Here is a 5,682-nt window from a genome sequence, read left to right as displayed (position 1 = left end):
CCGCCTGTGGGAAGAGGGAGACGCGGCCTTCGTTTCGCGGTGCCCCGCGATGGGCTGGAAAGAATAATGAGCAGTTCCTCCAAAGAACCCGCGAGCACACCGGCTCTGCTGCTTGGGTCCCCCCGTGCCGCAGCCTCGGCGGCTCTTCCCAGGGGGATATCAGAGGGTTCTCTTCTCCGCCCGTTGGTTCTCTCCCCTCGGAAGGACTCGCACCTCAGCGAGTCCTCTGTCGGACAGCCTCCTCCGCATCAGAGGCTTTCTCCCCTCACGGCTCTCCCGTCAGCAGGTAGCTGACCTCAGGAAGCCTCACCCCTCCGCGGGTCTCTTCCCCTCAGAGGGTCTCTCCCCTCAGCTCGCGTCCTTTTGACCCCTCACAGTGTCTCTCCTGCCTCTGTGGGTCTTTCCCTTCAGCGCTGAGTTCCCTTCAGGAAGACTTGCTCCTTTGCAAGTCTCTTTCCCTCAGCGGGTCTGTTCTCTCCCCTCACGGGTTGCCCCTCAGCCAGTTTCCCTCTCTTCAGGGGTCACTCCCCTCGGGAGGATTCCGCCCTGCACAGGTCTCAGTGGGTCTGTCCCCTCACAAGTCACCCCTATAGTGGGTCTCCCCTCAGCAGGCAGCTCCGTTCATGAGGACTCACCCCTCTGTAGGTCTTCTCCCCATCAGCAGTGTTCCCCTCAGCAGTCTGTCCCCTCAAGAGTCTCACTTCAAGGGATCTCTTCCCCCTCAGGAAGTCTCACCCCAAAGCCGCTGTTCCCCATATCTGCCCCAGGGCAGTGGGAGAAAGGGCCATGACATACAGCCCCCTTTTTCCACAGGTCTGGGCAGTTCTTCTGTTGTGAAGACCTGAAGGAAATTGTGATATTACCACATGGAGTATCCACACGTGCATCTGCAGAGGGTGAGGGATCTGGTTTTTTAATTGGAGGTGGGGGTGTTTTTTCCTGTCAGAGCTCTGGCTATAAAAGGGGTGTATTTGATGCAGAACTTGACACATGAAGCCTAAAGCCATGGGTGTTTTTAAAACAGTCTGTTCCCCAGGTAGTAAAATCTGCAGAAGTGTGTGTTGGGTATTTGTCATGTATGGTTACATGACACTGTCTGCAGCGTTCAAGCACCCCACAGCAAAGATTGTATTTTTATTTCTTCATTTTCTGTGTGAAGACTCAGGTGTGGTTGAGTGACTGAGGGAAATAAACTGTGCCTAATGAAAATGAGAGAAGTGTACATCCCAAGTGCTGAATAACAGCTGAGAATGTAATCCTGTAAACACTGTGAATGTAATGCACGAAATTCATATAATATGAGTGATCCTGATACAGTCAAATGCACTCTTCTGTAAAACATGATTTTGTTGAAGTTAGTGTGAATTTTGCCTCTGGATTGGTAGTGACCAGAATTTCACCTTGTTTCTAAACATGTCTGAAGGTAGATCCTGGGGGTATTCTGAATACAGAGGAAAAAACAGTTTTTTCATCAAAGGACTGGGCAAACTCAACTTCTGTCACTGACTTCAGGAGGCTCTGAGTCTGTTACAATATCCTTAAACCTAAATCCATACAATCATTTAGAGGAATCCTTAGGAAACTGAAAAGGTAAACGATTTCAATTACATTACAGTAAAATCCAAGATAAAGTAAAAACCACAAACCTCTATGCTTAACTAATGCATAACAAAAGCAGAGAAATCCCTCATCCAAGCTGACATTCCTCACTTAACTCTCCACGATTATGGCCAGCTTTTGAAGTGTCCTCAATACATTTTATTGAGAAGTTGTACCGGCCGGTACAACATGTTCTATTTAAGCATAACAGGATGCAGAAAAGGTAGTTTTCTCTTTTCTTTTTTGTCTTTAATTTCCTGGTTTGTTTACATTTTTACTAAGCTAAGGAAAAAGCAGAGAGAGAGTTGTATCCTGTATTGTTTGAAGAGACAAGGTATGTATTTTGAATACTCAAAGCTAGAATAACTCCTTTGAAAGTAGAAATGTGTTTAGCTATTTTTTCATGTATAAGATAGAATACAGTTATGCACTCAGCAATTACTTGGTGACAGACACTTGTAAACCATTTGCATCACAGTACATCATGTGTTACAGAATTAATTTTTTGCTCTGCTGTGTTCTAGTTTGTGCAGTGGCCCAGGTTTATTCTATGGTTAAAGGCTGTGTTGTCTACCTTGGTAACTGAAAAGGTTACTGCTGAACAGCTTAGCCTTTTGATTTACAGAAGAATAACCAGCAATATTTATACTTGATTGGCCAAAATGAAACTTGCATACCCCTTGCCATATGCTGTAGAAGTGTATGTTTAGCAAGGTAGTAAAAAAAAAATATGTTTATTTGCAAAATAAGTGCTATATGCAAAGAGTAGCTGCATTTTGTATCTTGCTATAAAAACAAAAGGAGCAGGACTGGGGTCAAAGCAGTTAATTATTTAGAAAAGAAACAAGTGAATGCAATATCAGTAACCTAGATCCTTTGTCTGAGACAATCCCATTTGGCAAAGAGAAGGTCAGGATAACTAAAAAAAAAAGTGAAGTAGGAATGACTGTAAATCAAGAATGAGACTGAAGAATATCTGAAGAAAAAGAAACAGCAGAGCCTTATGCTTCAATAAATAATATTTCTGCTTCCCTAGCACCTCCCGCCTCTGTATCTCAAAACAATTTATGTACACTAATGAATTAAGGCCCACAACTAAGATCACTGTGCATTTACTCTTTCCCAGACATCTCTTTTTCCACTCAGATATGTTGTTCAGAGGATATTGATGTCTTTCTGCATTTGTTTGGGTTATTGAATGTGCAGCAGCTCTGCTGGAGCAGTAGCTCTGACCAAGCATCTGTATACCCAGAAACCAGACACGTCCACTCTGCATGTGCAGGGAGCCCTTCTGCCTTTTGTTGTGTGGCGACCATCTGTGCTGCACATGCAAGGAATGTCTGAGGTTTCCTGGCAGATAAACAGGGCAGACCCCTTTGTGAGGGGGTGAATAAACAAATTTTCTTAAGAGGGGTAGAGGATGGTTTATTGTTTTTATCTTTGGTTGTTTTCACTTAGGCTAGTAGTATTATTATCTTTTGTAGTACCACTTCCAGGTCCTAAACCCAGCACAGGCCCTATTTGTGCCAGATACTGCATTAGGAAGTGTAGTACAAACATTGCTGCCCTCTCCTGTGAAAGGATTTCTAATGGAAGGCAACATGAATGAAGCAACAGGATCAATCAATATATGAAAGTATGTCTATATTTTTGTGGTGAGTTTAGAAGTGGCGGCAGAATTAAAGTAAGGATCTAAGGATAAGGCTCTAGACTTGCGTGCCTGGATCTTAGGATCAGTTGCCTAAATGAATAATGTGATTTTCAAAAGGGGAAGTCCCATCGTCTCCAGTTTTTTATTTCAGTGTCAGACATGGATCTGCTGCTTGTTGTAATCCCAACATGAATTAACAGGTTGTAAGCAGAATTGTTCTGACTTACCTTCGACTCACATGAACTTAATTGGCAGACAGTTCTTGCTTCTTAGGTGGCTTTCTATAGTACTTAAGGGAACAAGTCACATACTTGCGGGTCTAAATGAACATCAGAACTTCGCTGATCCTCATGTACACAGCTTTACCTTAGTTCTCCATTTGGAAACTGGAGGTGCTTATTCACTCTGAAAAGTATTCCTTTTCTTCTTATGGCTAAGCTTAGGATCGATTCCTAACTTGAATTATAGACATTCATATCTTTACAAGTACTAGATGCTGAATAGGAGGAGGAATCTTTATTGGGGGAGAGTGGTGCAAATTGCAATAGTTTCCATTTAGAATTATAGAATTATAGAGTAGCTCAGATTGGAAAAGACCTTAAAGATCATCAAGTCCAACTGCAACCTAACTACACTACCCTAACAACCCTCTGCTAAATCATGTCCCTGAGCACCACATCCAAATGGATTTTAGACACATTCAGGAATGGTGACTCAACTATCTCCCTGGGCAGCCTATTCCAGTGCTTAACAACCTTTTCTGTAAAAAAGTGTTTCCTGATATCCAACCTAAACTTTCCCTGATGCAACTTAAAGCCATTTCTCCTTGTCCTGTCATCTGTCAGCAGTGAGAAGAGACCAATCCCACTCTTGCTGCAATCACCTTTCAGGTATTTGAATAGAGCAATAAGGTCTCCACTCAGCTTCCTCTTCCCTGGACTAAACATCTCCAGGTCTTTTAGTCACTCCTCGTAGGGCATATTCTCCAAGCCTTTCACATGCCTTGTTGCCCTTTTTTGGATCTTCTTTGGAACATTTTTTCTTAGGATTAGTGGTAGAATTTCAGGAGTAGAGTTGCCATTAGGTTTCTGTGTTTGGCCAAACTTACCAGAGCAAGCTTACCTGTGTAATTGTGCCACTCAGTATATTTTACAGCACTGCAACTTGCTACATGGCCACTGATTGATGCACAAGCTTTTTCTTCATAGTGCTTGTATCTTGCATATACCTTCTGTATTGTAGTTTACACTGCAATTTCACGCTAAAAGGGCAGCATTTCCTTCCCAGTGCAGTTGAATCAAGAAACATGACAGAAGTTAGAAGAAGGGTATCTTTGTAAAATTCTTTCACAGTCATCTATTTATTTTTTTTAAACCATGGTTTTGGAAACAATTAAGAAAAGTGTGATAAGTAATCTGTTATAGCAGGCTTCTCATCTGATTCATAGGATCATAGCTGCTAAGATATTTGCAGTGAGTCACTTCCTTCTCTGTTTTCACTGCTGGTAAAGGAGAAGATAAGAAGGCCATTCCAGTTGCAAGGCATGTTCAGGATGCTGGAGTCTGTGAGGAACAAGATCTTTAGGGATTGTTTCGCTCCCTCATGCTGAAGGCTTACCATGGCTTCAAGTTATACTCTAGACCTACAGTGTGACTTAAAGTCATAATCTGTGTTTTGAAGCACCTGCACCTGTGCAGCGTGGCCATGATCAACAGGCTTGGCAGGCATTTACTTCAATACTTCTCTAGATAATTTTAAGCTGAGAAGCTCTCACTCACCAGAATGTGAATCAATGTGTGGCTTACAGCTGAAATTTGGAGCCAGTTCCTTCTATGGAGTTGGTCTCTATTGCTGTAGTTGGGTAATAAAAAGGAGGATAATATCATAACTCATCTCTGGAAAGTGTAGACTTAGAACATAACTAATGAAACACCACGTTCAGGTTCAGATAGCCAGTTCCAGTCCTACTCAAATTAGAAAAAATGTCATTTATTATCTTATACTTAAAAGCACATACCCTCAACTATACCTGAGTTAAAAAACTGGGTTTTACAGAATTATCCATGACCATTATATCTGTATCTGTTACTACTGGTCAAGTAGAAAAAAGTCACAACAGAAGTCTGTTTAACCCCATATCCTGCCTCTTGATAATGGCTAATAACTTGTACACGGGAAGAACATGGAAAACAGGACGAGAAAAGAGCGATACTTTCTTTGGCAAGCCCTCCCAGCTTCTGGTGTTTTCTGGTTTATGGGCCTTTCTGAGCTGGAGGCTGAAGCTGTATCATTGTTAGTGATACTCCTTGATGGACTTTTTTCCACAAAATTGTCTAATTGTTTTTTTGAAATCCACTTGTGTTCTTGGCTGACGGGACATCCCGTGGCAATAAGTTCAACAACATCATTAGGTATTGTGTGAAATGAACTTC

Source organism: Meleagris gallopavo, chromosome 9 (assembly GCF_000146605.3).
Source record: "Meleagris gallopavo isolate NT-WF06-2002-E0010 breed Aviagen turkey brand Nicholas breeding stock chromosome 9, Turkey_5.1, whole genome shotgun sequence".
Lineage (NCBI taxonomy): Eukaryota > Metazoa > Chordata > Aves > Galliformes > Phasianidae > Meleagris > Meleagris gallopavo.
Note: the sequence above shows the minus strand (reverse complement) of the source record.